Source organism: Loxodonta africana, chromosome 19 (assembly GCF_030014295.1).
Source record: "Loxodonta africana isolate mLoxAfr1 chromosome 19, mLoxAfr1.hap2, whole genome shotgun sequence".
NCBI classification, from domain to species: domain Eukaryota; kingdom Metazoa; phylum Chordata; class Mammalia; order Proboscidea; family Elephantidae; genus Loxodonta; species Loxodonta africana.
The window spans coordinates 23,249,050-23,274,208 of record NC_087360.1 but is presented as its reverse complement, the minus strand read 5'-3'; the positions used below and the strand labels follow the sequence as shown (position 1 = coordinate 23,274,208).

General features: G+C 43.7%; 1 protein-coding gene across 6 annotated transcripts in view; it reads left to right on the top strand.

Annotated features, from left to right (window-relative positions):
* Nucleotides 1-663: 663 nt before the first annotated feature.
* The window catches only part of SPECC1L (sperm antigen with calponin homology and coiled-coil domains 1 like), a 181,047-nt gene continuing 156,551 nt past the window's right edge, over nucleotides 664-25,159 (top strand). For 5 of the 6 annotated variants that reach the window (XR_010318604.1, XM_003419169.3, XM_010598715.3 and 2 more), the window contains exon 1: nucleotides 664-768. The gene's annotated coding sequence lies outside the window, so the exon portion shown is untranslated. The remainder of the gene's footprint in view (nucleotides 769-25,159) is intronic. The other variant, XM_064272411.1, reaches the window with a different exon arrangement.

Below are 25,159 nucleotides of genomic sequence, written 5' to 3'. Positions count from 1 at the left end.
AGGAAGGACATTCAGCTTCATTTTTTGGTTGTTCCCTTGTTCACGTCCAAGTCCCCTGTACGCCGGTAGCGCCAAGAAGGCAATTTTTTTCCCCCCACCACTGTCTTGCTACTCAGGAAACCCTGGTGGCATAGTGGTTAAGAGCTACGGCTGCTAACCAAAAGGTCAACAGTTCCAATCCACCAGGCGCTCCTTGGAAACTCTGCGGGGCAGTTCTGCTCTGTCTTATAGGGTAGCTATGAGTCCGAATGGACTCGATGGCGGCCAGGTTCAAGGTCTCGCTTACGCTTAGCATCGTCCTAGAAACACCTGCTGCATGAGTGACTGACCTAGTAGCTGAACACAGCGTCGGGAGCTGATGGCCGTAGCCGGCCTTCACCTGGCCCTCACCTGGCCACGCCCAGCGCAGCCTCCACGAGCACCCACCTCTCGAGGCGCCTGCACGAGCCCTGATGCATGCGCAGTGGCTGCCCGGGACTTGGACGAATGGGCTGCAGCGCGCCTGCGCGAACCGGGGCGGAGCGGTCCCTGAGCGGAGCGGGCGGGGCCAGCGCGGCGCCTGCGCAGGCGGCGGCGGCTGTGCGGGGCGGACCAGGGGCCGGTCAAGGGGCGGGGGCTGCGACGGAGGCAGGGCGGGCCCAGCGAGCGGCGCCGCCGGGTTGGCTGCCGCCCTGAGGCTGGACTCAACGGATCCGGGCCCCGCCACCAGGCGAGCTCGCCGCCCGGCCCTAAACCGGAGACAGCGAGCGAGCGAGGCGACGCCGCGCGGTAAGAGCAAGGGCCGAGTCCCCTTTCTGTGCGCCGGCGGGTCCGACTTTTCTCAGCGCGCCCCCGCGGCCAGGCCCGAGTGGCCCCGCAGACCCCGGCGGCCCGCGCCTGCGCGGTCTCCTCTGGCCCCGCTCCCGCGCCTGCGCGGTACCATCGGGCCCGGGCAGTCGCTGGCTGTGGGAGGTCCCGGCAGGTTCTGGGCTCCCGGCCCGCGACCTCTTTTGGGTCGGGCGCGACCCTCCTGTTTGCCTTCTCCCTGCCCCGGGAGAGGCTCCTGCCCTTAGCAAGGCAGGCATCCGGGCCGGCGTCCCCCGCCTCGCCCCAGCCCTCGCCCCGCTCGGCTGGGAGCCAGTCGCGAGCCGGCGAAATCCCCCTTTTCTCGAGACCCGGTTAATTCTCAGAGGCCAAGCCATTGCATCCGTTTGGATATAAGTAATCCGGTGTTTTGCTGCGGAAATTGTGCTTTCCAGCCGTCTGGTCATTGTGAAGCATTATGGTTAAGTTAAAGTCCTCTAGTGCATTCTTGGGTAGCTCCCATGGAGATGGCTGGAAAACGAATCGGTTTCCAGGTCGTTACAGCCTGTTTACACACCAATCGGGAATCCTTGTGATCGTTCAAATGCAGGGAAACGAATAACTTGCCTGCAAGCACGGGGAGGGGGAGCGGGGGGGGGGGAGGGGGAGGGGACAGGGAAAATTTCTGTAACCTTGCTGCTTTATGTAGATTACAGGGAAAAATGTAGAGAGAGTCTTCCAGGCCTTTGATAATGTTTCCTGAGTTTAGGAGAGATTCAAGAAACTAATAATTGCTGCAGAATTCAGCAGCGTTTGCTGCCACCCAGAAGGATGACGGCAATCATTTCTGGTGGCTTGGGGGGACCTTAGTTTTGCCAGTGTGAGTGATAGCAAAGGGTCTATACTGTATATTAAAAACAAAGTATAGAAGTAATACAGTATAAGGGAACGGTTAATGGTGATGGTTGAACAATGTGATGAACGTAATGTCACTGAACTGTACATGTGACCATTGTTTAAATGACATATGTTTTGTTTTTATGTATTTATCACAATAAAAATACAGTACATTATAGAACAGGCAGTGCAGAAAGGCACATGGGGAAAAGAAGAAGTAGGGTGTTGATCTGGATAGTTTTTTTTTATAAAGAATTGGCTGATCCAATCATTTCTTCCTCCGTAAAAATATCTCCTTTCTCCTTTGATTTAATGTACACAGAGCAGTCTTCAAAGACTCGGCAACTTTGGGTAGCTGGCAAATGCTCCATGATTGCCTGGGCATTCACACTCGGGTGCATGGGGATTTTCTTGACATTAGTTTTCTGTAAGAAAGTGACTGTTGTGCCTTGGAAAAGCTTTATCACTGCGTCTTGGTAGAGGTCCAGGTATCTGAGTATCAGGTACAGTGTGTCACAGCAAATGGAGAGGACTTAACAGTAGGGACCATAGTCTATGGGGTGTCTAGGTCAATTGGCATATCATGATTGTGATTAAGGTGAAGTTTGTATCAGAGTTCCTGTTTTGAACTTGGACTTTTCGGGTACCTATCTGCAGTGTGTCATCTTGAGAAGTGGGTTTTCTCTGAGTTTGAGGCTCCGCATATAACTGACTTGACACAGCACATCTTGTATTTCAGATGACTCAGATGATACTATCACTTAAACATTACTGTCAGGGTTTTCATAGTGCATAAGACTTGTCACGTGGCCGTATATGTATTTAAATCACTTGGTGAACTTGTCCATGTTAGGCAAATGACCCCGGCTCAGTAGAGGAACAGTGGCAGAGTGTCAGGAGGCTAGAGACATTTTCTTTGGCCTCACAACTTTAGGCAGGTCAGCTTTCCTTCTTGGACCTTCATCTGTAAAATGCGGGGTATTTCGGAAAGGAGTTTGAGGCACCAGTTTTAGCATTAATGGTTCCTTAGAACCACTGTGGGAAATGATATAGCGCTTTCTCAGAAAGCTGGAAGTTGAAACAGCATATGATCCAGCAGTCCCACTTCTAGAAAAATAAGAGTGGTGACATGAATACACATATACCCGCCCATGTTCATTGACGTTTTATTTACAATAGCAAAAAGGCAGAAGTAGCCTAAGTGCCCATCAACAAACTGTGGTACATTCAGATGATGAAATACTACTCAACATTAAAGAATAATGAGGAATCAGTGAAACATCTCAGAACATGGATGAACCAGGAGGGCATTATGCTGAGTGAAATAAGTCAATCACAAAAAGACAAATATTGTGAGACCACTATTATAAAAAGTCTAGAAAAGGTTTTCACACAGAAACATTCTTTGATGGTTACCAGGGATTGTGGGGGCCGGGGGTGGGCACTAACAGTAGACACATACTAACTTTGGTGAAGAGAGAGATAATACAGTATGAGGGAAGGTAGCATGACATAATCAAGGTAAAAGAAGACACTGAAATGTATGAAAGAGTAAAAGGCAACAGTGGTAAATAGTAATACATATGCAATCGTGCAACAACAGTAATAAACAGTAATGTACAAGTGGATACGTAGGTAGATAGGTAAGCTGAACACGGGTGGGAGGGCATATGGAAGTATGTTCATATACATATATATGTGTACATACTGCAGATACACCCATGTATGCAATAGTGCACACAGGGGACACAGCCATGGAAACTTCTTAGCCATAACCATACACCTCCTGGGGCTGAGATACTGGGCTTGAGGGCTAGAGACCAGAATCTGCGGGATGTCTAGGTCAATTGGCGTATCATAATCAGTATAGACAATGTTCTACGTTCTACCTTGGTGAGTAGTGACTGGTGTCTTAAAAGCTTGTGAGCAGTTATTTAAGATACAATTATTCTCTTCCTGTCTGGAGGAAAGAAGAGTGAAGAAAACTGCAGACTTAAGGAAACAATTAGTCCAGAGGACTAAGGGACCACATGAACCACGGCCTTCACTATACTGAGACCAGAGGAACTAAATGGTGCCCAGCTACCACTACTGACTGCTTTGAGTAGGACCACAGTAGTGTGGACAGAGTGGGAGAGAAATGTAGAACAAAATTCAAACTCATAAATAAGACCAGACTTACTGGTCTGATAGAGACTGATAGAACCCCCAAGACTGTGGCTCTTAGAGACCCTTCAAACTTGGAACTGAAATCACTCCTAGAGATCACATTATAGCCATACAATAGCCAGGCTTATAAAATGAACAATAAGACTAGTTATCATGGACATGTTATCAGAGGGGACCTGTCCCTGGAAAAGGTCATCATGTTTGGTAAAGTAGAAGGTCGGTAAAAGAAAGGAAGACCGTCAATGAGATGGACTGACATGGTGGCAGCAATAGTGGGCTCAAACATAGCAATGGTTGTGAGGATGTCGCAGGACCAGGCAGTGTTTCATTCTGTTTTACATAGAGTCACTATGAATTAGAATGGTCTTTGATAGCACCTGACAGCAACTACAACACAAAATGAACAGTAACACCAAGGACGAATATAAGCCTCAGAACAATCAACTATACGAAACCTAAAAGGCAGTATTTGTCCAAAAGCAAAGTTCAGAAGGAAGGTGGGGGCTGGAAACCTGGGCAAATGGACACGGGGAACCCAGGGAACAAGGGAAGAGAGTGTGGACGTATTCAGGGGTTTGCAACCAATGTCGTGAAACAAGCTGTGTTTTCACCTAAACCACAATAAAATGTCCCCCCGCCCCCAACAGTTAGTGGCTCTTTGCCTACAGAGCCCTGTTTAACCAGGGTTAGAACTGGGTTTTCTCACCAGTTTCCACAACATCGTTTGTGGTCCCTCCTCAAAGACGGACGGTGCTTTAGTGAAGTTGGCGAGAACGAAACTTGGAGACTGTGGTCGGGCTCCTGTCCACCAGCTTGTGTTCATCTGGAATGGAGTGTCGAGTGGGGCTTAGTGTAGTGAGAAAAATAAGGAAGGGCAATATGGGGGAGTTTTAGGTCCTTGGGGTGCACGTGGTTAAGTGCTCAGCTACTAGCCAAAAGGTTGGTGGTTTGAACCCACCCAGAGGTGCCTAGGAAGACAGGTCTGGTGATCTGCTTCCAGAAGATCACAGCCTTGAAAACTCCATGGTGCACACTTCTGCTGCACACCCGGGGTCACCGTGAGTTGGAATCGACTCCATGGCAAGTAACACAGCAATGTGGAGTTTTTCATAAAACCAAATTTATACAGTTAAAGAGCCGTCTTTTTTTTTTAATTGATGTTCTTTATTTTCTTGGTGTTCAAACTAAGCACCTTTTGTGGAGCTTTGGTGATAGTAAGCGCTATATGCTGACTGTAAATGGCAGATAAAGGTTGGCTCTCTTAGTGTGATTTTTTAGAAACAAAGAGGGACCAGAGCTATCGTTTTATTATTGTCAGGGAGTTTAGGAAAAAGTTGCTGAGCTTTTTTGCTGCTAAGAAGATTCAAATATAGATTATTTTTTAAAGAATAAACATGAGCTTTTTTTTTTTTTTAATTGTGCTTTAAGTGAAAGTTTACAAATCAAGTCAGTCTTTTGACATGAGTTTACTTCGTGGTCGTCTGTCACAATCCACAGGTAACCGTAGTGGAGAGGAAGCTCTGTTAAATTTGCCAGGTGCTAAAGGTGTTCTGTTCTGACCATCCTTAGATACTTTCCTTTCTTACTGGATATAAAATATCAGGGTGTGTATTTGCGTGTGTGTGAGTGAGAGAGAGCAAAATAAGCCTCTGCAGGGAAATGTCTCCTAGTGATTGGAATTGTTAGTGTGGAATGGACCAGCCACAAAGGTGAAGGCTCCGAAGGGAGGGGTGTATCAGCTCAGAACTCTTAACATGGTGGCTTCTGTCTTTTGCTAGGAGACAACGTAACCGTAAAGAAAGATGAATGCATTGCCCATATGCTGAGGGGGAGAGTGGCTCTGTTCTGTTCAGAAGTGATTGAAATGAAGCCTTTAAAATTCATGGTGGTCTGCTTTTAATCCCAAATAAGATTTAGAGTTTTAACATGCGCTCAGAAAAAAACTACAATGTATGTATCAAAAGATACATGTAAGACCCCAGAGGCTACTCACCAAAGTAGAATGTAGAACATTACCTTTATAAACTATATTATGCCAGTTGAGCTAGAAGTTCCCCAAGACATAGCCTCAGCCCAGCAATTTGGTCCCTCAGGGAGTTTGGATGTGTCTGTGGAGCTTCCGTGACCTTGCCTGTACAAGTTGTGCTGGCTTCCCCAGTATTGTGTGCTGTTTTACCCTTAATCTAAATTATCACTTTTTTATTGTCTATATATTGGAAACCCTGGTAGCATAGTGGTTAAGTGCTACAGCTGCTAACCAACAGGTCAGCAGTTCATATCCACCAGGTGCTCCTTGGAAACTCTATGGGGCAGTTCTGCTCTGTCCCATAGGGTCGCTATGAGTCGGAATCGACTCGATGGCAGTGGGTTTGGTTTTGGTTTGGTATTGTCTATATAGTGTTTTTCCCTCCCCACCCCTCCCCTCCTTTGTAACCATCAAAAATTGTTTCTTTTTGTGTGTAAATCTTTTCACGAGTTTTTACAGTAGTGGTCTCATAACAGTATTTGCTCTTTTGTGATTGACTTATTTTACTTAGCATAATGCCCTCCAGATTCATCCGTGTTATGAGATAATTCACAGATTCATCATTGTCCTTTATTGTTACATAATACTCCCATCCTGTGTACGTACAGTAGTTTAGGCATTCATCTGTTGATGGGCATCTAGGTTGTTTCCATCTTTTCGCAGTTGTGAACAGTGCTACGGTGAACATGGGCGTGCAAATGTCTATTTGTGTGATGACTTATTTCTCCAGGATATACTCCTAGAAGTGAATTGCTGGATCATATGGTATTTCTATTTCTAGCTTCCTAAGGAAACACCATATCGTTTTCTCAAAATGGTTGTATCATTTTGCGTTCCCACCAGCAGGGCATAAAGAGTTCCAATCTCCCTGCAACGTCTCCAACATTTGTTATTTCCTGTTTTTTTGATTCGTGCCAGTAATGTTGGTATGAGTGAGCTGCACTGGTCTCACCCCTCCCGGAGCAAGGAAGAATGGAGAAAACTTAACAAACAAGGGAAAAGTTAGTCCACAGGACTAATGGACCACATCTACCACGGCCTCCACCAGACTGAGTCCAGTAGAGCTAGATGGTGCCCAGCTACCAGCACTGACTGCCCTGACAGGGATCACAATAGAGGGTCCTGGACAGAGCTGGAGAAAAATGTAGAACAAAATTAAAACTCATAAAAAACAACCAGATGTACTAGCCTGACAGAGACTGGAAAAACCCTGCGAGTATGGCCCCCGGACACCCTTTTAGCTCAGGAGTAAAGTCACTCCTGAGGTTCATCCTTCAGCCAAAGATTGGACAGGCCCATAAAACAAAACGATACTAAAGGGGCACAAGAGCCCAGGGGCAGGGACTAGAAGGCTGCAGGGGACAGGAAAGCTGGTAATAGGGAACCCAGGGTCGAGAAGGTAGAATGTTGACATGTCATGGGATTGTTAACCAGTGTCATAAAACAATGTATGTACTACCTGTTTCGTGAGAAACCAGTTCTGTAAACCTTCATCTAAAGTACAATAAAAAAAATTTTTAAAAGATATGTATAGTTTACAAGTGTCTTGAATTAAAGTTAACGTAGTCTTTGGTTCTTTATAATCCTTATTTCTATATTCAGAGGACTGACTTCTCTCACCCCCGAGTTCTGTTTTCAGAGGATATTTTGGCATCCTCCTAAAGGAAGTTGTCCATGAGAGAGAACATCTATTGGCTCATAATAGTATTTCTCCCAGCCCTTTCCTGCATCTTCATTGTAGTTTTTTTTTGGTTATTGTTACACCTAAAAGTTTGCTCCTGTCGTTCTAAAATATGAACCTGTCTACAGTCACTCCTCCATTTAAATTTTCTCAGTGGCTCCCATTACCTCCATAATAAAATCTAGACTCTTCAGCAGCTCGGTATCCCATGTCACCATGGGCTCTGGCCCCTCCCACTCTTCTCACCCCCACTCTCTTCACCCCCGCCTCTTTTTTGGTGCTTTGTTGAGCCGTGCTGCACAACTCTTGGTCTCTCCAGCCCACGTGCCTCCTGTACCTGGAATGCTCTTCTCCCACTTCATCTCATCGTCATCTTCAAAGCTCAGTTCTGGCTTCCCTGACCCTCCGGTTTCCTGCAGACTGACGCAGACCCCGCAACTTCTGTGTGTTGTGTGTACCTCCACTGTACGGGGCACCCTTGAGGGCAGGAGTAGAGAGTGTTTAGTAGAGAGTGTGGCCTGATGGAAAGTGCTGGGCACATCAACCGTGCACAGGAAGTAGACACTGGTCCTTGCCCCCTAGGGGCTTGGAACTCTAGGGGCCTTCTAGAGAGTCACACTAGCTAAAAAAGTCTATTTAATGCAATCATAGTGTCTAATTCAAATCTTGTTTCCTGAAGGAGAGGACCCTGTCTCTTGTTGGTTTTATCTTCCAGAAGCCAGGTGGGCCTGTTTTTTATTCCCAGCTCTGGAAGGAGTGTGCCTTTCCTGCATGTTGCTTCCCCTTTTCTCTTGGCACAACCTGTACTTTGCCTTTCTTCTAAAAAAAAAAAAAAAAAAAGTTTTTTTTTTTTTTTATGTGTTTGGACAGTAAGGACTTAAGAGATTAAGATACTAAATTTCAAGTTTCTCTATTGTACGTGTAGCCTGGGGAAAACAAAAGTTAAAGGGGAAAAATACTTTGTCTCTTAAAAAAAGAGCCCTGTGATTTGACTTCTTTTCTGAAGAATTGAGCTTACATAAAAGAAAACAAAGGCCTGGCCAAGCTGCAGGAAAGAGGCATACAAAGAAACTGGCAGCAGGGCTAGGATTTGTCAAGAAATAGGTGGATAGAGAGAGGAAAAAAAACTAAACCCCACAAAACCCATTGCTATTCAGTCGATTGTGACTCATAGTGACCCTATCTAGATAGCTGCTTTCAAGTCAGCTCCCACTCGTGGTAACCTCACGTGCAGCAGAATGAAACATTGCCCAGTCCTCTGTCATCCTCACCGTTGCCAGCACGTTCGAGTCCATTGTGTGGCCATTGTGTCAACCAGTCCATCTCCCCGAGGGTCTCCCTTCCCTCACTGGCCCTCTACTTCACCAGACGTGACGTTCTCTAGCAGTTGATCCCTCCTGATGACATGTCCAAAGCAAGTGAGTGGGACAATGTTCTGTTGTGATCAAAGTGGTTTACAGTAGCTAATTTTCGGAATCAGGTCACCAGGTCTTTCTTCCTAGTCTATTTTAGTGTGGAAGCTCCACTGAAACCTGTCCACCATGAGTGACCCTGCTGGTATTTGAGATATCGGTGACGTACATAGCTTCCAACATCACAGCAACATGCAAGCCACCACAGTACAATAAACTGACAGATGAGGGGTGGTATCAAGAAATAACCTGTTAAAAATTAAAGTTGTCACTTTCTTTTCTCCCTTTCTGATGTTTTTGGTGAAAATTCCAACTATAAGTTGTATTCTAGCTCCACATCTTCCCCCATCGATTCCTGACGCATTTTGTTCGAGCTGGTTTTCTACAGAACAGCCACGGTAGGATACTTTCTCCCAAGAAATGCCCTTTTTCTCTCCTTAAGATATTCTACCGCTTAGGAGATGCCAGTGTCCTGCGTCCTGGGCCCCACTCTTTACCTTGAAATGTCTCCTTATCATGATTTGGTTCTACCCCACCAGGACCAAGTCTTAAGCATAAGATGATTTAGTTGTCTTCTTGCATACTTTTTTGGTTTTTTTTAAACTTTGGTGGGTTAAACCCTGTCTTAAACTCTGTCTCATTGTTGCTTTCGGGCAGTGTGCGTTTTCTGCCATCTCCGTCGAATCATTACAGCTTCTTAGGTTTGCTCACTCTATCCCGTTATGAATTGCCTGCTGGATTTCCAGCCCCAGCTCCCTCATTTTTATTCTTTACACACACTTCATGGCACACTTACTCAGTTTTGTACAGCCTCTTCATTCTGGGCCTCCTGGCTTGGATATTTTTCTAGTCGTTTTTTATTTGCTTATTCCCTCTTTCCCTCCTCAACACTTGTCCCCCAGCCCATCATCAAGGTTGTCCATGTTAACCTTTCATACTATTCTCCATGCTTAGGTATTCCTTTGTGAACGTGTTTGTTTTAACAGCAGCTTTATTGAGATAAAAGTCATGTACCATAAAGTTCACTCTATTAAAGTGTTCATTTCAGTAGTTTTTAATATATTCACGAACTTGTACGTGTATCACTACTATCTTAATTTCAGACCATTGTTATCTCCTTGTCGTGGATTGAATTGTGTCCCCCAAAAAATATGGGTCAACTTGGTTAGACCATGATTCCCAGTATTGTGTGGTTGTCCTCCATTTTGTGATGGTAATTTTGTGTTGAGAGGATTAGGGTGGGATTGTAGCACCACCCTTACTCAGGTCACCTTCTTGATCCAAGGTAAAGAGAGTTTCCTTGGGGTGTGGCCCGCATCACCTTTTATCTCTCAAGAGATGAAAGCGAAGCAAGGAGAGTTGGGGACCTCATACCACCAAGAAAGAAGCACCAGGAGCAGAGCCCGACCTTTAGACCCAGGGTTCCTGAGTGAAGAAGCTCCTTGTCTGGGGAAACATTGACGAGAAGGCCCACAGAGAGAGAAAGCCTTTCCCTGGAGCTGACGCCCTTAATTTGGACTTGTAACCTACAAGACTGTGAGAAAATAAATTTCTCTTTGTTAAAGCCATCCACTTGTGGTATTTTTTGTTATGGCGGCACCAGATCACTAAGACAGAATTTGGTATGGAGAGAGTGGGGTGCTGCGCTAACAGATATCTAAAATGTGGAAGCAGTTTTCAAACTGTGAATGGATAGAGTTGGGACAGCGGCAGAGAACCAGTGCAGCAGAGAACCTGCAGCAGCAGAGACGCGGCAACAGCAGCGAACCGACAGCAGCAGAACCAGGAGACCAGTGCGGAACAGCGCTGGAGCTGACCCACAGAGCGAGAGAGCTGAGTGCTGTGTGTAAGAGGTTCCTGGCAGAGTGGGGTGCCTCTGGGCACTTATCGGTGGAGCTGCTGAGCTTTGGAACACTTTCCCTGGCAGGGCAGATGCGGGCATAAGGCCCAAGGAGCCAAGATGCCAAGAAACCAGGAAGCAGAAGCTGAAGAGACAACACAGGAAGCTGAGCTGCCTCAGTCTCAAAAGTTATGGCCATGACCTCAGGGGTTTCAAAGGGTGGAGCCATGGCCTCTGGTGTCTCCAGGGGTGGAGCTGCCACTGAGATGCACTAGGAGAATGGTTCGCCTAAAGCAGAGGGAGCGGAGTTGCTGTCCCAGTGGGCCTGGAAGGCAGAGCTGTTTCAGGGCTGAGGGGGCTCCGCTCAGAATGTGGAGAGTGTGGCCAGTACCTAGAGTCTGGAGGGCAGGGCTATTGTGTAAATTGTCTCAGAGAATGGAAGATTATTTTCAAAGCTTTAAGGGCTGACTTGCTTGGTGCCTGTTGTGCCTTCTTTTCCTCCCAGTTTCTCCCATTTGTAATGGAAATGTCTAGCTTGTGCCTGTTCTGCCACTGTACCCTTGGAAGCAGGTAACTTGTATTCTAGATTTCACAGATGAAGAAGAATTTTTGGATTTTGGACTTGGAGTTAAGACTTTTGCTATGATATGATGGGGTGAATATGTTTTACATGTTGCAAGGTTGTGATTTTTCGGGGGCCAAAGGGTGGAATGTCATGGATTGAATTGTGTCCTCCCAAAAAATGTGTGTCAACCTGGTTAGGCCATGATTCCCAGTATTGTGTGGTTGTCCTCCATTTTGTGATTAATTTTGTGTTGAGAGGATTAGGGTTAGAGAAATAAAAGGAAAGGGAAGCAAGCAGAGAGTTGGCGACTTCATACCACCAAGAAAGAAGCACCGGGAGCAGAACACATCTTTTAGACCCGGGGTTCCTGCACAGGAAAGCTCCTGGTTCAGGGGAAGATTGAAGAGAAAGACCTTCCTCCAGAGCCAATGCCCAAAATTTGGACTTGTAACCTACTGAACTGTGAGAAAATAAATTTCCGTTTGTTAAAGCCATCCACTCGTGGTAGTTCTGTTATGGCAGCACTAGACGACTAAGACACGCATCAAAAAGAAACCCTGGTAGAAAACAACAAGTGCTGGCAAGGATATGGAGGCATTGGAACACTTGTCCATTGCTGGTGGGAATGTAAAATGGTACAGCTGCTGTGAAGAACAGTTTGGTGGTTTCTCAAAAAGGTAAAAATAGAATTACTGTATGACCCAGCACTTCCATTCCTGGGCATATACTCCAAAGAATTGAAAGCAGAGACTCAAACAGGTATGTGTATGCCAGTGTTCATTGCAGTATTATTCACAATAGCCGGAGGGTGGAAATAGCCCTGGCGTCCATGAACAGATGATAGATGAACAAAATATCATGCATACGTACAATGCAACACTAGTCGGCCATAAAGAGAAATGAAGTTTTGACACATGCTGTGACATCGATAAACCTTGAAAACATTATCCTAAGGAAAATAAGCCAGACACAAAAGGAAAAATACTATTTGACCCCACTTATGTGAGATGTCTAGAATAGGCAAATATACAGAAACAAAGTAGATTAGTGGATGCTGGGGGCAGGGAGGATGGGGAGTTATTGGATAATGGGTACAGTTCTGTCAGCTGATGAAAAGTTTTGGAAATGTAGTGATGATTGCACAATATTGTGGGTGTAATTAATGCCACTGGGTTGTACACTTAAAGTGGTTAAAATGACATATTTTTTGTTATATATATTTTACCACAATAATAAAAAAAAATAAGAAACAAAAATGGGCAGAAATGATATCAGCCCCAGTTGATATGAAGAAATCCCAATTAAAAATAGATACTATAAAAAAAAAAAGGCCTCAATAAATAGCATAACCTTTAGAGTAGATGTAGGTGAAGAGACAGTGTTTGATCCCTAAAAATACTGAGAATTCCTCTGGAATAATTTTCTAATTTTTTTTTTAATTTTTATTGTGCTTTAAGTGAAAGTTTACAAATCAAGTCAATCTCTCACACAAAAACCCATATACACCCTGCTACACACTCCCAATTACTCTCCCCCTAATGAGACAGCCTGCTCTCTCCCTCCACTCTCTCTTTTCGTGTCCATTTCGTCAGCTTCTAACCCCCTCCACCGTCTCATCTCCTCTCCAGGCAGGAGATGTCAACATAGTCTCAAGTGTCCACCTGATCCAAGAAGCTCACTCTCACCAGCATCCCTCTCCAACCCATTGTCCAGTCCAATCCATGTCTGAACAGTTGGCTTCGGGAATGGTTTCTGTCCTGGGGCAACAGAAGGTCTGGGGGCCATGACCACCGGGGTCCTTCTAGTCTCAGTCAGACCATTAAGTCTGGTCTTTCTATGAGAATTTGGGGTCTGCATCCCACTGCCCTCCTCCCTCAGGGGTTCTCTGTTGTTTTCCCTGTCAGGGCAGTCATCGGTTGCAGCCGGGCTCCATCTGGTTCTTCTGGTCTCAGGGTGATGTAGTCGCTGGTTCATGTGGCCCTTTCTGTCTTTTGGGCTCGTAATCGCCGTGTGTCATTGGTGTTCTTCATTTTCCTTTGATCCAGGTGGGTTGAGACCAATTGATGCATCTTAGATGGCTGCTTGCTAGTGTTTAAGACCCCAGAGGCCACTCTTCAAAGTGGGATGCAGAATGTTTTCTTAATAGATTTTATTATGCCAACCGACTTAGATGTCCCCTGAAACCATGGTCCCCAGACCCCTGCCCCTGCTACGCTGGCCTTAGAAGCCTTCAGTTTATTCAGGAAACTTCTTTGGTTTTAGTTTAGTCCGATTGTGCTGACCTCCCCTGTATTGTGTGCTGTCTTTCCCTTCACCTCAAGTAGTTCTTATCTACTATCTAATTAGTGAATGCCCCTCTCTCACCTTCCCTTCCTCCCCCCTCTCGTAACCACAAAAGAATGTTTTCTCAGTTTAAACTGTTTCTCCAGTTCTTATAATAGTGGTCTTATACAATATTTGTCCTTTTGCAGCTGACTAATTCCACTCAGCATAATGCCTTCCAGATTCCTCCATGTTATGAAATGTTTCACAGATTCCTCACTGTTCTTTATCGATGCGTAGTATTCCGTTGTGTGAATATACCATAATTTATTTATCCATTCATCTGTTGATGGGCACCTTGGTTGCTTCCATCTTTTTGCTATTGTAAACAGTGCTGCAATAAACATGGGTATTTTTTATGCATATATCCATTCGTGTAAAGGCTCTTATTTCTCTAGGATATATTACAAGGAGTGGGATTGCTGGATCCTGTGGTAGTTCTATTTCTGGCTTTTTAAGGAAGCGCCAAATCGATTTCCAAAGTGATTGTACCATTCGACATTCCCACCAGCAGTGTATAAGTGTTCCAATCTCTCTACAGCCCCTCCAACATTTATTATTTTGTGTTTTTTGGATTAATGCCAGCGTCGTTGGAGTGAGATGAAATCTCAATGCAGTTTTGATCTGCATTTCTCTAATGATCAATGATCGTGAACATTTCCTTGTATATCTGTTAGCTACCTGAATGTCTTCTTGAGTGAAGTGTCTATTCATATCTTTTGCCCATTTTTAAGTTGGGTTATTTGTGTTTTTGCAGTTGAGTTTTTGCAGTATCATGTAGATTTTAGAGATCAGGTGCTGATCTGAAATGTCATAGCTAAAAACTTTTTCCCAGTCTGTAGGTAGTCTTTTTACCCTTTTGGTGAAGTATTTGGATGAGCATAGGTGTTTGATTTTTAGGAGCTCCCAGTTATCTAGTTTTTCTTCTACATTCTTTATAATGTTTTGTATACTGTTTATGCCATATATTAGGGCTCCTAACGTTGTCTCTCTTTTTTCTTCCATGATCTTTATCGTTTTAGATTTTATGTTTAGGCCTTTGATCCATTTTGAGTTAGTTTTTGTGCATGGAGTGAAGTATGGGTCTTGTTTCATTTTTTTGCAGATGGTTATCCAGTTATGCCAGCACCATTTGTTAAAAAGACTGTCTTTTCCCCATGGAGCTGTCTTGGGGCCTTTGTCAAATATCAACTGTTCATATGTGTATGGATTTATGTCTGGATTCTCAACTCTGTTCCCTTGGTCCATGTACCTGTTTTTGTACCAGTACCAGGCTGTTTTGACTACTGTGGCGGTATAATAGGTTCTAAAATCAGGTAAAGTAAGGCCTCCCACTTTGTTCTTCTTTTTCAGTATCTAATTTTTTAATTTTTTTTACTTACCAACATATTTTAACATTTCTCCGTATTTTTAATTATGAATGTGTCAACATGTAGTAAACCAGTCTTCTATGTTTGGACATTTAATTTTTTAATAAACCAAAAAATTTATTTCAATATCACAAACAAAATTGTGATTAAGAGAAGAAACCCTGTACTTATCAGTAGTTCCTTTCCATTCTCCTCATCCTTCCTCGGCCCCTGGCAACCAGTAATCTACTTCTGTCTCTGGATTTGTACTCCTATTTTGGACGTTTCATATAAGTAGAATCATACGGTATATGGCCCTTGTGTCTGCCTTCTTTCACTTAGCGTAATGTTGTGTAGCATGTAGCAGAACTTCATTCCTTTTTTCATTGTGCTTTAGGTAAGTTTACAGAGCAGATAGTTTCTCATTGAACAGTTAATACACAAATTGTTTTTGACATTGGTTGCGAACTGTACGATGTGTCAACACTCTCCCTTTCTCCGCTCTGGGCTTCCTATTTCCATTTGTCCGGTTTTCCTATCCCTTTCTGCCTTCTCATCTTTGCTTTTGGGGTAGTGTGCCCATTGGTCTCATATATGTGATCAAATTATGAAACATGTTTCTCATGTGTGTTATTGTTGGCCCTATAAAAACCTGTTGCTGTCCAGTTGATTGTAACTCATAGTGACCTGATAGGGCAGAGTAGAAGTGCCCCGTAGGGTTTCCAAGGAGCGGCTGGTGGTTTCAAACTGCTGACCTTTTGGCTGGCAGCCATAGTTCTTAACCACCAGTCTTTGGCTGAAGGGGGAACCTCAGGAGTGACTTCAGTACTGAGTTAAATGGGTATAGGGTCGCTATGAGTTGGAATCAACTCGACAGCACTGGGTTTGGTTTTTGGTTTTTTTGGGAGGACCATACTCTTGGGATTTCTCCAGTCTCTGTCAGACCAGCAAGCCTGTTTTTTTTTTTTAATTATGTGAATTTGAATTTTGTTCTACATTTTTTTTCTGCTCTGTGCAGGACCCACTATTGTGATCCCTGCCAGAGCAGTTGGTGGTGGTAACCAGGCACCATCTAGTTGCTCTGGGCTCAGTCTGATGAAGGTTGTGGTAGTTGTGGTCCATTAGTCCTTTGGACTTTTCTTTCCCTTGTGTCTTTGGTTTTCTTCGTTCTCCCTTCCCCCAGACGGGGTAGAGCCAGTGGAGTATCTTAGACGGCTGCTCACAAGTTTTTAAGACCCCAAACGCTAGTCACCACAGTAGAATGTAGAGCATTTTCTTTGTAATCTATATTATGGCCATTTGAGCTAGGTGTCCCCCAAGACCATAGTCTGCAGCCCTCAGCCCAGTAGCTTTGTCCCTCAGGGCATTTGGATGTGTATGTGATGGTTCTATGACTTCGCCCTGGTAAAGCTGTGCTGACTTCCCCAGTATTGTGTACTGCCTTACCCTACACCTCAGTTACCACTTCTTATCTACTTAGTGTTTTTCCCTCCCTACCATGTCTCTCCCTGGTAACCATCAAAGATTTTTTCTTTCTGTGTGGAACATTTTCATGTGTTTTTATAATGGTGGTCTCTTACAGTATTTGTCCTTCTGTGATTGACTTTTTTCACTCAGCATAAAGCCCTCTAGATTCATCCATGTTGAGATGTTTCACTGATTCATCATTGTTCTCTATCGTGTGTATGTACCATTGTTTGTTTATCTATTCGTCTTTTGACGGTCACTTAGATTATTTTTGTCTTACTGTGAATAATGCTGCAATGAACATGGGTGTGCATATGTCTGTTCATGTGATGGCTTGTATTTCTCTACGGTACATTTCTAGGAGTGGGATAGCTGGATTCTATATTTCTATATCTAGTTTTTTAAGGACGTGCCGTATCATTTTCCAAAATGGTTGTACCATTTTACTTTCCCAGCAGCAGAGCATAAGAGTTCCAGTCTCCCTGCAGCTTCTCTAACATTTGTTATTTTCTTTTTTTTTTTTATTTGTGGCAGTAATGTTAGGGTGAGGTGGTATCTCATTGTCTTTTACCCATTTAATGGACTTTGCACATTTGTCAGAGATCAAGTGGCCTCAGGTAGATGGATTTACATCTGGGTTCTCAGTTCTGTTCCATTGGTCAGTGTGTCTGGTGTTGTGCCACTACCAGGCCGTTCTGATTACCGTAGCTGTATAGTAGGTTCTGAGGTCAGGTAGTACGAGTCTTCATAATTTATTCTTTTCCTTCAGTAGTGCTTAACTTATCCGAAGCCTTGTTCCTTTCCATATAAAGTTAATGATTAGTTTTTCCATATTAAAGAATGCCGTTGGCGTTTGGATCGGGGTTGCATTGTATTTGTAGATTGCTTTGGGTAGAAGTGACATTTTCACAATGTTGAGCCTACAAATCCATGTGTGTGCTGTTTTTCTATTTGTGTAGGTCTCTTTTGGTTTCTTGCCGTAGCATTTTGTAGTTTTCTTTGTATAGGTCTTTTACATCCCTGCTTAGATTTATTCCTAAGTATTTTATTTTTTTAGGGTCTATTATAAACGGTACAATAGGCACTCAAAATAAGACTGGGAAAGAGCTGCCTCCTCAAAGTGGAGTTGACCTTACTGATGTGGGTGGAGTCAGGCTTTTGGTGCATTCATTTGTGAATGTGGTATGACTCGAAATGAGATGAAACAGCTGCAAATATCCATTAATAATAGGAATGTGGGATGTACGAAATATAAATCTAGGAAAATTGGAAGTTGTCGAAAATGAAATGGAATGCATAAACATTGATATCCTAGGCATTAGTGAGCTGATTGGACTGGTATTGGCCATTTTGAATCAGACAATTGTATGGCCTACTCTGCCAGGAGTGATAAATTGAAGAGGAATGGCATTTCAGTCATTATCAAAAAGAACATTTCAAGATCTATCCTGAAGTACAACGCTGTAGGATAATATTGATATGCCCACAAGGAATACCAGTTAATACTACTGTTATTCAAATTTACACACCAACCACTAATGCCAGAGATGAGAAAATTAAAGATTTTTACCAACTTTTGCAGCCTGAAATTGATCAAACATGTAATCAAGATGTATTGATAATTACTGGTGATTTGAATGCAAAAGTTGAAAACAGAGAAGAAGGAACAGTAGTTGAAAAATGCGGTCTTGGTTGTAGAAATGATGCTAGAGATCACATGAGAATTTTGCAAGACCAACAACTTCTTCACTGCAAATACTTTTTTCAACAACGTAAACGGCGACTACCTACGTGGACCTCACCAGATGGAATACACAGGAATCAAACTGACTACATCTGTGGAAAGAGACAATGGAAAAGCTCAAAATCATCAGTCAGAACAAGGCCAGGGGTAGACTGTGGAACAGATCATCAATTACTCATATGCAAGTTCATGTTGAAGCCAATGAAAATTAGAGCAAGTCCATGAGAGCTGAAGTATGACCTTGAGTATATCCCACCTGAATTTAGAGACCATCTCAGGAATAGATTTGACGCATTAAACACTAATGACCGAAGACCAGAGGAGTTCTTGAATGACATCAAGGACATTATCCATGAAGAAAGCAAGAGGTCATTAAAAAGACAGGAAAGAAAGACCAAAATGGGTATTAGAAGAAACTCTGAAAGTTACTTATGAATGTAGAATAGCTAAAGTTAAAGGAAGAAACGATGAAATAGCTGAACCAACAATTTCAGAGGGCTGCTCGAGAAGACAAAGTATTATAATGACATGGGTAAGGACCTGGAGTTAGAAAACCAAAAGGGAAGAACATGCCCTGCATTTCTCAAGCTGGAGGAGCTGATGAAAAAATTCATGCCTTGAGTTGCAATAGTGAGGGATTCTATGCGGAAAATATTAAATGACACAGGAAGTATCACAAGCAGGTGGAAGGAATACACAGTCATTGTACCAAAAAAGATTGGCTGACATTCAGCCATTTCAAGAGGTAACATATGATCAAGAACCGATGGTACTGAAGGAAGACGTCCAACCTGCACTGAAAGCATTGGTGAAAAACAAGGCTCAGGGAATTGATGGAATACCAATTGAGATGTTTCAGCAAATGGATGCAGTGCTGGAAGTGCTCACTCGTCTACGCCAAGAAATTTGGAAGATGGCTACCTGACCAACTGACTGGAAGATATCTGTATTTATACCCATTCCAAGGCAAAGTGATTCAGCTGAATATATCATTAATAGCACATACAAGTAAAATTTTGCTGAAGATCATTCAAAAGCCGTTGCAGCAGCACATTGACAGGAAGCTGCCAGAAATTCAAGAAGAGGACCTGAAACAAGGGATATTATTGCTGACATCAGATAGATCGTGGCTGAAAGAGAATACCAGAAATATGTTTACCTGTGTTTTATTGACTGTACAAAGGCATTCGACTGTATCGATCATAACGAATTATGAATTACATTGGGAGGAATGGGAATTCCAGAACACTTAATCGTGCTCATGAGGAACCTGTGCTTAGACCAAGAGGCAGTTGTTTGAACAGAACAAGGGGATGCTGTGTGGTTTAAAGTCAGGAACGGTGTGCGTCAGGGTTGAATACTTCCACCATACTTATTCAGTCTGTATACTGAGCAGTTAATCCAAGAAGCTGGGCTATATGAAGAAGAACAGAGCATTGGGATTGGAGGAAGAGTCATTAACAGCCTGCATTATGCAGATGGCACAACCTTGCTTGCTGAAAGTGAAGAGAACTTGAAGCACTTAGTGACAAAGATCAAAGAACACAGCCTTCAGCAGGAATTACACCTCAGCCAGTATAAAGAAAACAAAAATCCTCACAACTAAACCAATAAGCAGCTTCATAATAAATGGAGAAAAGATTGAAGTTGTCAAGAATTTCATTTTACTTGGTTCCACAATCAACACCCATGAAAGCTGTAGTCGAGAAATCAGAGGATGCATTGCACTGGGCAAATCTGCTGTAAAAGACCTCTTTAAAGTGTTAAAAAGCAAAGAAGTCACTTAAAGGACTAAGGTGTGCCTTACCCAAGCCATGGTGTTCTCAGTCACCTCATATGCACGTGAAAGCTGAACAATGAATAAGGAAGACCAAAGAAGAGTTGACGCCTTTGAATTGTGGTGTTGGTGAAGAATATTGAATGTACCATGGCCTGCCAAAAGAACGAACAAATCTGTCTTGGTCGAAGTACAGCTAGAATGCTCATTAGAAGCAAGAATGGTGAGACTTTGTCTCACATACTTTGGAGATGTTGTCAGGAGGGACCAGTCCCAGGAGAAGGACATCATACTTGCTAAAGTTGTGGGTCAGCGAAAAAGAGGAAAACTCTCAATGATTTGGGTTGTCTGCAACAATGGACTCAAGCATAACAACAATTGTGAGGGTGGTGCAGGACCGGGCAGTGTTTGGTTCTGTTGTACATAGGGTTCCTATAAGTTGGAACCTACTCGATGGCACCTAACAACAAGAATCTGTATGAAAACCTACTGCCACATCTTTCTCCCATGGAGCGGCTGGTGGGTTTGAACTGCTGACTTTTCGGTTAGCAGCCAAGCACTAACCACTGTGCCCCAAGGTCTCCTTAACTGACTGACAGCCGTGTGCTTTTCCACAGTGATTTGGGCTGTTTATACCATGGCTTTGACTTTGTTTTTCAAGTGCTTAGCTACTACAGTTATTGAGTGACATCTTTAAGACACTTTGCCCGCATTGTCAGGTAAACAAGGCTTTTTCATCCCAGTGTGGCCATGGAAGAAGTCCATACGTGGCTGCCATCTGAGGTGTATTGGTAAATGCTGCACAGCTGTAATCCAGGTTTGGGGCTTTGTTCAGGGGCGGGGGGTGCAGGGTGTAACTGTGGAGTCCTGTGGGTCCTTCAGAGGGCAAGGGTGGTACAGTTGTCCTTTGAAGGATAAGTGACTTCTTGACTAATTAATTTTGATTAATATGATTAATAGCTCTGGGGTTGGGAATATACCATTTGGTAGGAATGGCATGAGTCAGGCCAAGTGGGCCAGCCCAGAGCTGCTTATTCCTTGTGAGAGAAATTGACATGCTGCTCTGGACATGCGATGTCTTGAGGGAGTTCCATGGTTGTCTGCAAACACAGGCCAGGCCAGGCTGTGCTAGGGGGATAACTGTCAACAGGGAGGTCTAGGCCTCATGTTCTCCCCGGTTACAGCCCAGGCTTCTGATGTCCCTTTTGTCGTTGGTTCATCTTGTGTGTTTTTCCTTGTGCTTTAACTGCCCCTTCATCTACCTGTACCTTTCCTTTCTTCATAGGTGAGGGTTTGTAATGTGCCAGGCCTTGGTTGCCAGCTGAAACACAAGGCATCAAATCATGTTTGAATTTGTGGAAGCTTCAGGCTCTCCTTTTTACTGCTGACTTAATAACCACATCACCTCACAAAATGGAGGGCAGTAGGTGGAAATTCCTGGAATAGTGTTTGGCATACAGCAAATGCCTGGGCTTTAGTTCTTTTCTTTCCCTTCTGCCAGTGAGGTTTCAGAGGGACTTGGAGAGCCCTGGATTTTTGACCCTCCATTTGGGATTATCAACGTGTGCCAGGCAGGGGGTGCTGCGGAAGGAAATACAGGTAAGCAGTGAACCCCTGTAGCTCCTTCTCAGACTTTATTCTAGGAGACCAAAGAGAAACCTTGTTTGGGCTCTCGGTCTTTTTTCTGGAAACGTGGATGAAAGTCTGAGCAGGCCCTGTGGCGGCTGCCAGTGCTATGGTCTTCTCAGCTCACAGGATGTCTGTGCAGGTGGCACCCTATTTGTGGTATGGGCCAGAAAGACAAAGCCTCGCCCCAGGTGTAAACCAGTCTCTCTCAGAGTCTCTCAGCCTTGGCACTGTTGACAATTTTGTTCCTAATAATTCTTTGTTGTACAAATAGCACCCCTCCCCCAGTTGGGACAACTAAAAATATCCACAGACAGTGGCAGTGTCCCTTGGGGGGCAGAATTGCCCCAGGTATCACTGCCTAATACTCAGTAAACACAAGGAAAAAGTACTCCTTAATTTTTCTTTTCACCTAACTGTGAAATGTTTGTTGAAGTAGCACTTCATTTTTAATAAACCGAATTTGAATTCTCATCTATTTTAACCTTGTTTAGAAAGACTTCCTTTGTGCTATTGGCAAAGGAAATTCAAATCTAAAATTTTAAACTAATTTTTTAAGGGAATTTTTACATCACTGAATCAGTGACATACAAAATAAAATGTTCCATTTTATATTTTCGATCAGAGTTTGTCATAAACATAAATATATATTGAATTGATGTTTTTAAATAAAAATGTGGCTGACAATGAGCTTTATGAATGTTGTACAAGTTAGTAATTGCCTGCCAAAAGTCGAAGCATAAAACTGGGGTTCGATTGGGTCTGGAATCAAAGTTTTCTTTTGGTGAACATTCAGAAACCTTGGCTGTGGAGGGAGTGGCCAGAGGAGAACCCAGATCCATGCATTCTGGCAGTTTGGACTTTGGGAACCATTTTGTTTTGGACTAAATCTGGAAAAACCATTTGTGTACTGTATCTAGATGTTCTTTCAGGCTGTCTGTCCCTTTCCAGCCTTGTCATTCATCTGGAACATTAAGTATTGTCACTACTTCAATGGCCTTTCCAGCAGCTTGCATTCAAGAGAGAGAAGAGCTCCCCAGAAATGTACGTGAAGGAGCCTGGGTATAAGCTTAAGCTTTTTAATTCTGCTTTTGTTTGAAAACCAATAAGAAGGAGGCTTAACTGGTTCTAAGTTTGAAAATTTCAGGGAGCTTCTACTTCTTTCTAAATATTTCCATGTGTGAAATCGTGTGGATAGAGGAACCAAGAGAAATCATAAATTAGCATGAGTGGGCTTACCTGTGGCTAAAACAAGTGGGAATAGAGTAGTCTGTTTGGTGGCCTTTTGAATTTTTGGTACTGACACTAACAGTTAAGCACTTGACTTCTAACCAAAAGGTTGGCAGTTTGAACTCACCCAGAGGAGCCTTGGAAGAAAGGCCTGGCAGTCTGCTTCTGAAAGGTCACAGCCTTGAAAACTCTATGAGCACAGCTCTACTCTGCACACATGGGGTCTCCATGAATTGGGGTCAACTCCATGGCAACTGATTTGGGTTTGGTTTTTGTTTTAGTAGAAAGAGCTTAGAATCTGGGCAAGCTGCTTACCTCCATTTCTTCCTCCTTAAACGGGAAGATTGGCAGTCCTTTAGGTGACTGAAAGAGTCACATGAGCTGGCGTTGAGTGGTGTGAGCCCTCCACACTGGGAGTCTGCAGGCAGCTTGCTCTCAATGACAGTCTCCCGGCCTCCTCATTACTCTGGCTCTCTCCCCTTCACAAAGCCAGATTTTTGTAAAGTTCTTTATTCTTCATCTCCTACTCAACTTTTTATCCCATTCCACTGCCATCTGGTCTTTGACCCCATCTCTCCGCGAGGATTGCATTGGCCCTGCCGCCCATCATCTCCTTGGTGTTGACTTCAGGGGTCACTCGGGCCTGTCCCCATCAGCACGGCCTTGCTGCCGTTGTTTGGAGCATGAGGTGGCTGTGAGGAGGCAAAGGTGGGGACCAGGGAGGAGCTGCTTTTCCCTCCTTCTAGGGCTGTGTGGGGCACTTACAGAGGAGGGCACGTCTGAGTAGGAAGAGGACACTGGGGTGATGTGCCTTCCTTCAGGGAGCTGGCGGTGGGTGTGGAGGAGAGCAGAACTGAATGCCAGCTTTACTCTCAGTAAGGTATACTTTGCTTCATTCTTTTCAGGAGGCGCGTAAAATGACGCATTAAATGTATACATTAGTTGATAATTACATCCCAGTTTGGGATTTTAAAATGTGGCGTAAAACAAAACCTGTCTTAAAGAACGAGAAAACGCCATGTTATGATAAAAGTCAGCATTTTAAGATTGTGCGTTTTCAGTCTGTAAGCGTTGAGGCTTTCGGAGCAGTGATGGACTTTTGGGTGTGAATGCAGACTAAGTGGAGAGCTGCTCGTGGATGGCAGGCACCTCAGCTTTGCACCCTTTCCTTCCCAAGTCCCATGCACCGGACCCACACCCACCTGTACACTCACACTTTGGACACGAGACTCAGCCTCTTCTCAGCAGTCCTTGACTTCTTCAACAGGGTCCCACTTCAAGTCTGTCTTTAAAATGTATGAATGAACGCACCCTTTTGAATGTGTGTTATAATTCACCATAAGGTCATAAAATGTATATGTTGAAAAATGCAGTATAGGATCAACCTGTTGTATCATGATTTATTTAATTAAAACATTTATTATTGAATTTCTTAGCACTGCTTTGTTTGGTATAAGGCCCTATTTTATCAGATTGGTTGTCGGTGTTGATTCGTATAGCAACATTTACTTATAGCCGTTGTGAGAATGACTCCATTGTGGCTGTTTCCCTAAATTACCCTTTCTGCTTAGCTGTGAGATTTCTTCAGCTTCCTGTTTGCCCTTAATTTACAATTTAATGTGATCCCTGCATTTTGAATATGGAGTTTGTGAAATAAGACAGATAAATTTAGTTAGATTGCGTGGGTCAAAACCCTTCTTGGATTTTGAGTGGGATCAAATAAAAAAAAAACTCACTGCGTTCGAGTTGATTCCGACCTATAGTGATCCTACATGACAGAGTAGAACTGCCCCATAGGGTTTCCAAGGCAGTAATCTTTTTTTTTTTTTTTAATTGTGCTTAAAGTGAAAGTTTACAGCTCAAGTTAGTTTGTCAAACAAAAATTTGTACACACATTGTTATGTGACCCTAGTTCAGCTCACTCCTCCTTTCCACACCAGGTTTCTCAACCGGCTCCTGTCTCCAAGGCAGTAATCTTTATGCAAGCAGACTACCACATCTTTCTCCCACTTAGTGGGATAGTGACAGGCATAAAAAGCATGACTAATAAGCAGTTTCCTCTCTGAAGGTACAAATCGTGAAGTAGAGTTTTTGAATTTCTGGAAGAAAGATCTTTATCCATCCTCTTTGCTTTATAAACCAGGCTTACAAGTTTAGGGTGACTTGCCCAAGGTGATACAGACAGGACTAGAGTCCAGGTCTCTTGATTATGGCTCCAGTTAATTTCCTACTGTATATTTTCTGTGTTTCCTGCTGTGTAATTTTCGGTGG